Source organism: Lemur catta, chromosome 8 (assembly GCF_020740605.2).
Source record: "Lemur catta isolate mLemCat1 chromosome 8, mLemCat1.pri, whole genome shotgun sequence".
Lineage (NCBI taxonomy): Eukaryota > Metazoa > Chordata > Mammalia > Primates > Lemuridae > Lemur > Lemur catta.
The window spans coordinates 68,286,434-68,299,084 of NC_059135.1; the positions used below are offsets into that span (position 1 = coordinate 68,286,434).

The 12,651-nt window shown below is 33.9% G+C and overlaps 1 protein-coding gene across 2 annotated transcripts in view; it reads right to left on the minus strand.

Moving 5' to 3' along the window:
* Nucleotides 1-12,651, minus strand: part of KCNJ3 (potassium inwardly rectifying channel subfamily J member 3) — a 154,098-nt gene that overhangs the window by 102,617 nt on the left and 38,830 nt on the right. The window lies entirely within an intron of this gene.

Consider the following 12,651-nt stretch of genomic DNA (forward strand, 5'->3'; position numbering starts at 1 on the left):
AAGGCAACCTAAAGAATGGAAAAATTTTTTCAAATCATATATCTGATAAAGGATTGACATCAATGTATACAGAGAGAATTCTAAAACTCAACAATAAAAAAGTAAACAACCCAATTCAAAAGTGGGCAAAGAACTTGAATAGACATTTCTCCAAAGAACAGACTCAAATGGTCAATATGCACATAAAAAGATGTTCAACATCACTAAACATTAGGGAAATGCAAATCAAAACTACAATGAAATACTACCTGACACCCATTAGGATAGCTAGTATCAAAAAACAGAAAATAACAAGTTTTAATAAGGATGTAGAGAAATTGGAACACTTGTGCACTGTTGGTGGGAATGTAAAATGGCACAGCCACTGTGGAAAACAGTAGGGTGGCTCCTCCAAAATTTTTTAAAATAGAATTACCATATGATCCAGCAATTCCACTTCTGAATATATACCCAAAAGACCTGAAAGCAGGGTCCTAAAGAGATATTTCTACACCCATGTTCACAGCAGCACTATTCCCAATAGCTAAAACATGGAAGCCACACAAGTGCCTATTAACAGATGAAAGGATAAACAAAATGTGGTATACACACACAATGGAATATTGCTCAGCCTTAGAAAGGAAGACAATTCTGACACACACTACAACATGGATGAATCTTGAGGATGTTATGGTAAGTGAAATAAATCAATCACAAAAAGACAAATGTTGTATAATTCTACTTACATAAGTTACTTAGAGTACTCAAAATAACAGAGACAGAGAGTAGACTGGTGGTTGCCAGAGGCTGGGGATTTAGTGGGGGGATGAAAAGTTATTGTTTAATAGGTACAGAATTTCAGTTTTACAGGATGAAAAGAATTAGGAGGTGGATGACAGTGATGGCTGCACAATGTTATGAATGTATTTAATACTACTACTAAATTGTATATTTAAAAATAGTTTAAATAAAAATATGTGTATTTAACCACAATAAAAATATACAGGATTTGTATATGAACCAAAATTTCTTATCTAACAATTATATTCTTTTCTGCTTCCCAGAATTGTTATGGACTCAATTCTTTGCACATATATTTTTCTGTTATTTCAATGAAATTTGGGGAATAAAGGCAGCTAAACTTATGGGTTAAGCAGCCATTATAAACCTCAAGTCAAACTTCTAAATTCTGTTTTCAGCTATGATTCTCCATATGATTATTGTAAATGCATTTTACTCAAATTTTCATACAATTCTATCAACTTCCATAAGCAGAAGATTTGACTGAAGAAATGACCATACCCCAATATCCATAAAACAATTTGATTCTGACAATTTTTAACACAATTGATTCTCTGTCACCCATTTAAGGAAGACCAAAACAAAAAAAGGCTAAATGGGGGAAAAAAAAGTTCATAAAAATTTAACAGAAAATGATTCAGCTAAGCTAAACAAAAACATATTTTTATCTCTCTGTAAAAGAGTTTGAATTAAATTTATCAGGGAAATGAGGGCAAAATGGTTTTGTAGTCTATCCTGGAGATAATCAAGCAATGACATTCATCCCAGTTTAGAGAATGTGGCCTGGAGTCAGACTGCAAGGGTTCATGTCCCGGGTGCACGATTAGCTAGCTGTGTGGCTTTGAAGAAGTTATTTAACTGCTCTTTCAATCAAATTCATCATGTGTAAAACATGATAACAGTGTATACCTCATAAGGTGATGAGAGGCTTAAATAATATATATAAACATTTAAGATAAGGACTAGTACCTAACAATTACTCAATAATAATTACTCAATTACTCCAATATTTCCTACTGCCCACAGACTAAATATCCTCTTGACATTAATTCTAGTTATAAGATTCTCTGGAAATCTATGTTGTAGTGAGTGAAATATTCAGCTATTTGGTAACCGGTACAGAAAAGTGACTAAAGTGCATTGCCCTGGTCTGATTTGCCATTTGCATTATTTTCTGTCTCACAAGTCGTATATAGAGCTAGAACTTATAGATTCTGCCAATCCAAAATTTGTGGTTTTGGTTTCATATCATTTGCCACATTAAAATGATTTTGTACTGCTTTTATATGCGAGACTTGTCATTTTTTGATTATATAAAACTTTCACCAAAAAATATAGAAAGGAGATTAAAAAGAGTCAGTGCTAAAACAGACTCTTTAAAAGCAAAATCCTACCATCTGTAGCAGGAGGACTTCATAAAACCCAGGGGTGTCTTCTTACCCAACTGTCAACACCAGGAAATGTGCCAAGAGGACAGATGCTAAAACTGGAAAGTCTCATCTAGGGCGTGACATCAGAGTCCTATAATTTCTCTCTTAAAAAGCCTCAGTCACCACAATGGCAATGAAGCATTAATGAGAAAACAAAAGCACTGCACTCTCTTTAATGAAAAATGGCTTCCGTTAAATAGTTATACTACTAAAATTCTATTAACAAAAATGAACATACTGGTTTGTGGGATGCGAGGTAAAATCTGTACTGAACAAGAATCCAAGGAACCAGGAGGTATTTTTTTTTAACACTGGCAACAACAGGGAACATATGATCAATCAGGAATATAATAACAGAAGCCATTACTAAAAATAGTTTCCAATCACAGTGCAGAGTTGAAGAAAAACAATAAAGAAACCTCTCTCTCTGTTTCAACAGTACACTGACAAGCATGTGATAATGAAAACTCATAACTCCAAGGTAACATCTGGCATTAAAAATGAGAAATAATCTATAATTAATGCTATTATTATTAACTGGGGAGTTTATGGTCCAAAAACATACATATCCTTCAGTAAAACATATTTCATGCTCATTCAAGAACTGTTAAATTTGGATTTTTACTCCCACTAGATTTTTACTTCTGTCAGAAGATATTTGACTTTTAAGAATTCATACTCTTCAGCTGCAAAGTATGTTTTACAACTAGTCTGAATCAGAGAGTGTACCTACAGACTGTGGCTGTAGTTTCTAAAGCAAAGGTTGCAATCTCAAATAGATGGCCAAGCAGGTAACGTGAATGAGGGCAGACTGTGTGGGAACTGTGGGAAACTAGAGAGCAAATGCCACAGGTACATGAGATGGATGCTATTCAACCACGCTAGAAAGCAAGTGGATTTTTAAGTCTCATTTTTGAAGAGAGATGGAAAAAATAATCTATATTTCTATTTGCCCTTTATCAGATGTAAAATTTGAGAATTGTTTCCTCTCATTCTGTAAATTGTCTATTTAATATGACTATTTCTTTTGCTGTGCAGAAGCTTTTTAATTTAATCAGTTCCTATTTATTTATTTTTGTTGTTGCTGTATTTGCCTTTGTGATCTTAGTCATAAATTCTTTGCCTAGGCTGATATGTAGAAGAGTTTTCCTGCATTTTTTTTTAGAATTTGCATGATTTCATGCCTTACATTTAAGTCTTTTTTTTTTAAATTCAGAGTATTACAGTGGTACAAATATTGCCATTGCACTGCCTGAGTCAGAGCTACAAGCATGCCCATCCCCCAGAGAAAGCACACCGCGTCTATTAGCTGTGAATCTACCCATCCCCTTCTCCCTCTTTCCACCTGCCCCCAACACCCTATGAATGTTACTTCCCATATGTGCACATTAGTGTTGATTGATTAGTTCCAATTTAATGGTGAATACACGTGGTGTTTGTTTTTACATTCTTGTGATACTTCACTTAGAAGAATGGACTCCAGCTCTATCTAGGATAATATAGTAGGTTCACCATATTTTTTATGGCTGAGTAGTACTCCATAGAAGTCTTTTTTTTCTTTTTTCTTTTTCTTTTTCTTGACAGGGTCTCCCTCTATTTCCTGGGCTAGAGTGCAGTGGCATCATCATAACTCACTGCAGCCTCGAAAACTCCTAGGCTCAAATAATCCTCCTGCCTCAGCCTCCTGAAAAGCTGGGAATATAGTTGTGCACCACCATGCCTGGCTATTTTTATTTTTAATTTTTTGTAGAGACAAGGTCTTGCTATGGCCCAGGCCCATTTATGTATTTTATCCATCTTGAATTAATTTTTGTATTTGAAATTTCCAAGTTATATAAGTATTCATAATATATATTTATATATATGCATATATATATATAATCAAACATTATTTAAAAACCATAGGTGCTACATATATCCATAAACTAAATCCAGCACAAAGGTTACCAAATAGCAATTTTTGCAGGGACTACAATACAATTAAACCTCATAAGAACAAGGATGGCTGTTTTGTTTGTTTTGCTTTATTTGGCGGTATGATGATTAACCCATGCATGCCAAAAATCATAACACTTTTATATGAAGAGCAAGGCTGTAATTTCCAAATCCTATTTAGTTTTGTATCCAAGAGATCTAAACTGGCTAAGAAAAACTGGATTATAAAAGTCTATACAGCCCCCTACCAACATAAGAAGTAATACTAAATTTCCCAAGAAATGAAAATAAAAATGAGAAAAAAAAAAATCCAGCAGTTATTTGCTTACTTCTAAAAGGTAAGAAAACAATATGAAATTCTATTTGTGCTTCGTGTCAGAAGAAGCATAAAGGTAACTCTGTCTAGTTATTGGCTTACTCAGTGTTTGAGAGGAAATTCATTAATAAGGACTATGTTTTAATAAGATATGAGCCACAAAAGACAAATTTAATGAAAAAGACTCAAATAAATATAGACTACTTTCTCCTTTTGAATATATGAACAAAAACAACAATAAAAAATTCCAGAGAGAAAACTGAATAAAAGAAGTACCACACGTGCATATTTTATAAACTTCTACTTTGCCCTAGGAAACTTTTACTAACCACTTTCATTTTATTTTATTCTAAGGCAAATTGATAAAAGATTTTCTTCTCATCAGCTAGTCCTTTCCATCTCACTGCTTCTCATTTCTATTTACAAAGAACACACGCACACACTCTCTCTCTCTCCATATTTATATATAGATAGATATAATATGTATTTTTATGACAAAGCCATATTAGTCAGTTGCCAAACACATGACAATACCAAGCTATTTCCCAAAAGGTAAAATAAAGGCATAAACCAAGCACATTTTTCAAAACATACTTGGCAGGTTATATCTTGAAGAATAAGCCTGAGTACTCTTCCATATATGTTTTGCACACTCTTCACATTCTGTAATCTGAAGAGAACCCTGTTGTGTGAGCTAATTTTCTTTTCTTCTTCCCACATTAAAACAAGGACTCAAAGAAGCCTCATACCTTTGGGCATAAAGGAAGTACTTGAAAGACTCAGGAGCATACTTCAGTTGCTCTGTTCCAAGAGACAAGACAGGATGAAGGTTGGGAGTCTCTGAGGAGTAGAACATGATGGCCATCAGAGAGGAAAATAGAAAAGTATAGACGGATCTTCCTCAAATTGGCAAGGAGAAGGATCAATGGCAGAAGACAAGTAGAGGAAAAGAGAATGACTAAGTACTATTGAGTGAGGGCACCAACTCATCATCCATGGAAAATCCAACTGGATGCTTATTCTAAGACCCTTAAATAGAGATTGGGAACTTGAACTCCTTATGTGGGAATGGGAATATGAAAGAAAAAAATCTTATGCTCTCTTTAACATGGAATTTTATAGAACCAGTTGGAAATTTTCTCAGGAGCTGGTGCAATGGATATCATATAAAAAGTAAAGCTTAGTTGTTATTAGCAGTAATTTAAGACCTCTTTTTGCATGGCAAGTAGTTTAACAGACTAATACTCTTTCATGCTACAGATTTTAACAAATGCAACTGTATTGAAAAGTACAAAAATAGTGTCTAATTGAAGTTCCACCCCCAAAAAAGTAACTTTAGGAGTTCTAGAAGTCTGAAAGTGATGTTTTCTCTTAATGTTATAATCTATGATTTATGCTGTCTAGTTTCTTGTTATGTACTGCATTAACACTAGTGAAGTAATGTAGTAAGTACATTAGGTGAGTTTTTAAAATATTTATTAATGTACTTGTCATTTCCTGTGTTCTACACTTATTTGTGTAGATCCAGATCTCCATCTGGTACTATTTTTCTTCTCCTGAAGGACTTCCTTTAACATTCATTTATTTACTTATTTATTTTGCAATGTGGATCTTCTGGTGATTAATTATTTTAGCTTTTGTATACATCAAAAAAGGCTTGATTTCACCTTCTTTTTTGAAAGATAGTCTTTGCTGCTTATAGCGTCCCAGTTTAACTTTTTTTTTTTTTTTCAGTATTTTAAAGACATTGCTTCAGTATCTTCTGGTTTGCATTAATTCTGACAGAAAATCTTCTGACATCTTTATTTTTATTCTTTTACACATATGTATCTTTTTTCTCTGGCTACTTTTAAGGTTGTCTCTTTATCAGTGATTTTAATTAACTTAATTACAATATGCTACATTACTATAGTTTTCTTTGTTTTCTCCCCCTTGGGATTCATTGAGCTTCTTGGGTGTGTGGGTATAGGGGGTTATAGTTTTTATCAAATTTGGAAAATTTGTGTCTATTGTTTCTTCAACTATTTTTATCCCTCATTTCACTTTTAAGATTCTCCTCATCTAAGTGATGTTCTTTATAAAAAAATGTTTTTCTGTATTTTATTTTGGATAGTTTCCACTACTAAGTCTTCAAATTCACTATTCTGCAATTTTTAAACTACCAATAACTCCATCAAGTATATTTGTCATTTCAAAAATTATAGTTTTCTTAGAAGAATCACTATTCTTAAAATGACCACACCGCCCAAAGCAATCTACAGATTAAATCAATTCCTATCAAAATAACAATATCATTTTTCACAGAATTAAATATGTGTGTGTGTATATATATCCTGAAATTAGCATAGAACCAAAATAAAGTCCAAGTAGCCAAAGTGATCCTAAGTAAAATGAACAAAACTGGAGGCATCACATTACCTGACTTCAAATTATACTACAAAACTATGTAACCCAAACAGTGTGGTACTGGCAGAAAAGTAGACACACAGATCAATGAAATAGAACAGAGAACCCAGAAATAAAACCATATACCTACAATCAATTTATCTTTAACAAAAGAGACAAAAACCTACACTGGGGAAATGACACACTCTTCAATAAATGGTGCTGGGAAAATTGGATTGCCATAATCAGAAGGATGAAACTAGACCACTATCTTTCACCATATGTAAAAATTAACTAACAAGGATTACAGACTCAAATGTAAGACCTGAATGCATAAAAGTTCTAGAAGAATACCTAGGAAAAAAACTCTTCTGAACATTGACTTAAGCCAAGAATTCATGATTAAGACCCCAAAAGCAAATGCAACAAAAACACAAATAGACAAATGGGACTTAATTAAACTAAAAATCTTCTACACAGCAAAAGAAATAATGAAAAAGTAAATAGACAATTGACAGAATGGGAGAAAATATTTACAAACTATATATTCAATAAAGGACTAATATCCAGAATCTACAAGGAATTCAAACAACTCAGCAAGAAAAAAACAAAAAGACTCATCAAAAAGTGTGCAAACAGGCATTTTTTGAAAGAAGACATACAAATGGCCAACAAACATAAAAAGATGCTCAACATCCCTAATCATCAGAGAAATGCAAATCAAAACCACAATGAGATAGCATCTTACTCCAATTAGAATGATCATTAATAAATGGTCAAAAAAGCCATAGATGTTGGCAAGGATGTGGTGAAAGCAAACACTTTTCACTGTTGGTGGGAATGTAAATTAATACAACCTCTATGGAAATCAGTATGGAGATTTCTCAAAGAACTAAAAGTAGTTCTAACATTCAATCCTGCGATCCCACTACTAGGTATCCACTCAAAGGAAAATGAATCATTATATCAAAAAGATACCTGCACTTATATGTTTATTGCAGCACAATTCACAATTGCACAGCTTTTGAATCAACCTAAGTGTCCATCAACTGACAGGTGGATAAAGAAAATGTGTGTATGTGTGTATACACACACACCCACCCACCATGGAGTACTACTTAGACATAAGAAATAATAAATTCATGTCTTTTGCAGCAACTTAAATGGAACTGGAGGCCACTATCCTGAGTGAAGTAACTCAGGAACAGAAAAACAAACACCACGTTACCACTTATAAGTGACAGCTAAGCTATGGCTACACAAGGACACACAAAGTGCTATAATGGACACTACAAACTTGAAAGAGGGGAGGATAAGAGGGAGTGAGGGATTAAAAATTACCTCTTGGGTACAATGATGGGTACACTAAAATCCCACATTTCACCACTATGCAATATATAAATGTAATGAAATTCAACTTGTACCCCCTAAATCCATTGAAATAAAAAAAGAAAACAATGATCATGTTAAAAAAAAATCATAGTTTTTTATGTCTATAATCTTGGTTGGGGTCTCTTTGATATTGCCGTATCTCCACTGGTTCAGTTCTTCCTCCAGCTTTTTATACTTACAGAATATAGTTTTAATAACTGTCTTAATGTTCCTGATTGGTTTTTCCTCATGTTATGGATATATCATCTTGCTTCTTTGAATGCCTGGTTACTTTTGACTGGATGCCAGAAATTGTGAGATTTACTTTCTTGGATGCCAGAAACTGTGAATTTTTATATTATTGGGCACTAAATATTCTTGTACTCTTATACATATTTATGAGTTTTGTTCTGAGCATGATTAAATTACTCGGAAAGAGTTTTGTCTTTTTCAATCTTGCTTTTAAACCTTGGTTGGCAGATCTAGAACAAATTTCAATCCAGAGCTCATTGTGCCCTAATACTGAGACAAAGTTTCTGAATATTCCATGCAATGTCCTGTGAATTATGAGGTTTTCCTCACTGGCTGGTGTGAACAAGAACTTACTCTGGCCTTCTGTGATTTCCAGCCACTGTCACCTCTAATCCTTCTGAGTGTTTCTTTCCCCGGCATCAGGTAATTTTCTCATGGACATGAGCTGCTCGGTACTCAGCTGAGAACTGTAGACCTATGCAGATCTCCAAAGTTCTTTCTTTCTTGCAGCTTTCTCCTCTCTGGTGTTTTGCCATGTGAACTCTAGCCAATTTGACATCCCTGGATTCCCAGTTCTCCTCAACTTGAGGGAAACCTCCAGGGTCCACCGGGGTCCCCCCTCACTGCAGTACAGTCTGGAAAATGTGCAGGCAGTCAGCTGGGGCAATCTTAGGTCTTACCCCATTTGTTTCTTGTCTCTCAGGAACCATTGTCCTTCGTTTTCTGATGTACAATGTCCTGAAAATTGGTGTTTCACACTTTTTTTTAGTTGTTTCTGGTGGGATTGCATAGTGTACCTTTTCCCTGTAACTCCATCTTTGAGGGCATGGAACTTTGAAATTTTTTTTGTTCATATATATACTTTTAAGAGTAAGTTCCATTCTCCCCACATTCATTACTCTTTAAAATTTCTGTTGGTCCACTGAATACAAATATTGTAAACCCTCAGAATTGATAAGTGGTACTAGAATAAATTAATCCAGGGTGGCCATAAGCAGAATCCAGTGTCAGGTTATTTTGTTTTATTTTTTTGATTTTTAACTTAGGACTAGTGACTCCTGTCACTTTCTTCCACTCTAAAAGGGCAAGATACAATGGCAAGAAGGTAAATATTTCTTACGGGCTTGAGTTGTTAGTTTAAATAAGCTCAGGTTCTAGACATTAAAGTGAACTGTATGAAGAGATGGAATAATTAAGCTTTTGATTTATCATAACAACCAAGGTATAAACCCAGGAAAATTGTATATGATTTATAATAACTAGAGAGAAAAGAGGAACACAGAAAACAAATTCCAAAGATAATTGTGAAGACACAGCAAGATTTCAAAAAGTAAAGCCACAATAAATTTTACACATGGCCCTATGACTTTAATAGAGACATAGTAGCCACTCTGTAACAGTAAAGATAACTTAAAACTCAAAAATTGAATTTATTATAGATTTTAATGTATCAAATTAGAAGGATAGAGCTATTTTTTTAATTCAAACCATAGTATTTTTCTATAAAACAGTACAAGGCATATAACTAAAAGAATTGTGAGCAAATACAGACCTATAATTTTAAGCCACTAATTTCTGGCTTTTTTTTTTCCCCCAGCAATAAATAACTGACCACTAGGTAATAAAAAAAAAAAAAAAAAAAAAAAAAAAAAAAAAAAAAAAAAAAAAAAAAAAAAACCTTGGTAAACTTTTGACAACAAATAAAAGTTAAGCACAGAAAACTTGTCACCTTATCTCCCACTTTTATTATATCTAGTTTTCTTTTCTTCATTTCTTGCCTCTATATTTTTGCAACTTTCTTTTTGAAAGTATCTTCATTGGGCTAAAATGATTCTATGCTAACTTGAACAGCTAAGCTGTATAAGAAAGGACTTAAAAATTCCCTTTCCAATGTCCTCCAAGACTTGGATTCCATTTATATATGTTTTGTTCTTTCCTTAGACCTGGAAAAAATAAACTGATTTTTTTCAATTAAAAAAAAATAAAAATTTGTCAGTATCTTTTGTGGGGGAAGTGAAAGATATACCATGTCTGTCTTCAAAATTTTTGAATATTTTGTAAGTAATAAATATTGAAATAAAGCCATCGATGATAACATATAAAGGAAAAACTAAATTTTCAGAATAATTGGAAATATGCATGTCTATGCATGTCTAGTTCTACTTTTAAATTATACTTCTGGACTTAATACTCAAAAACATTTTGTACTAACATCAGTAAGTGAAGCAAATTTAATTAACTACATTGCAAATGAAACAGCAAAATAATGTAAGATTTTATGAAATGTACTTCCAATGTTTCCCGTCATGTTTGGAGGAAAGCTGCCACATAATTAAACCTATTCTTACCCTATAAGTTTGGTTGTCTTGCAATCTCAGGCAGTTTATGTTCACAGGAACATACATTAAGATACTCAGTGTCTGGAAACAGGTCCACAAGGGAAGTCCAAAGTCCAGCTAGCTAAAGCCATCACTATTACTTGACTGAACATAAATGGATTTTGTTTACTGAGCAGCCTGAACTTGATGTGGAAAGGAAAAAAAAATGGTTTCCTTTTTGTCTGTCTTCTGCCTTTCGATTTGCTCTGTTGGATCTTCTTTCTTGAATACTCTGAAAATATCTCAATCTTCCAGGTAAATTTCAGATATAGAACAGTCCCTTTACTGATAATTACAACTCACTTTTACTACTAAATGGTTCAGTCTTGTCAGAAAACAAACTTCAATCTCAAATTTAACATTTTTTCACTCCATATCAGTAGGGACATGTGATCTGATTTTTACTCTCTCATCTCCCTCATCCTCTATCTGCCAGCTCTTGCAAAATTGGACAGGGTTTAGCAGTGGGATTGATGACAGAGGGATGAAATTCAGGCTCCTCTCTTGTTCTGTCTTGTTGAACGCAGACTGATTGTTCTATTCTAGCAATCATCAGACGCTGGTTCTTTTGCAGGACACATATGGGTTGGTGGTTGTTTTATTGTGTTTTGTTTTTGAGGCACTACACAATTTCTTCACTAATTTACATTCTTTGCAGGGGGTGGGGGAGAAGGGGACTGTAATTGTAATGATTTCTTCCTCAGATCCTAACCATGTAAAATCATCCCAGATTTTCTTAATGGTAGGGTGTGCTCCCCTCCAAAAACAATGCTCTTGGGCAGAACTCCTCTTAGGACAGCAAAGCCCAGCTACTTCCTCCAGTATACAGTTAGCTTATGGCAAACTAAAGCATCCTTGACATAGAAATGCTGATTTTCAGCATTCGCTGCTTTCAGTCTTGCAGAATTCTGTCTTCTCAAGTATCCCCAGCAAATTTTCATGCTTCTGAATTTAGCGAGTGGAAAGCAAATATCAGTTTATATTGGAAGTAGATGTACCATGAAATTAAGAACGTTTAAACTTTAGGGTCTCTTGTATAAGACCCTTCAAAATCTCTGAAAAGGGCCTTAGAAATATGATTACATAGTCAACATTTATAAAATTTGCAAATGTAATATAAAGAGAGTTCTCTGTATTGTGTAAGCTTCAAGACCCACAGAACTTGGATCTATCTGCTTCTGACATTGTCTATATTCACTTAGACATGCCAGACCCCAACAGGGACAAATACATGTCAGTTCTCTAGGAACTCTCACTGGGATTTTTCCTGTTCAATTTCTATGGGATAAGAGTGAGGAAACTCCCCAGGACAACAAAGTCCCCAATAGGCTGACACACTCTACAATTGGTAATTCCCTTCAATATCCTTTCAAATGGAGGTTGGCAAGAGGGGTTAATAGTCATTGAACCTGATTTTCAATCTTTTTGAAAATTCCACACAAATGTATCTTGTACCATCTTATGATGTGAGGCACTTATAATCTAGCAATTTCAGATTTTGAGCTTCTCCCTTAAAACTAAAACAAGGGTTTTTTCATAGACATTTCTATTTATTCCCCTGAGACAACGGAGGTGGATATCACTGACTCAGGCTTCCTTCTCCATCCAAAAGAGGGCCTCAATTTGAAACTAATGAAAAAATTCAGGATAAAATTATTTTATATCTTATTTTATTTTCCTGGGAAAACACATTTTTGCTCTGCAAGGCAAAAATGGAAACAGAGATGAACATTCACTGTTTATTATAAATGTTTATTATATCTCAATGAAGAGTAACACATTATAGAGTAATTTTGCAGAAGGT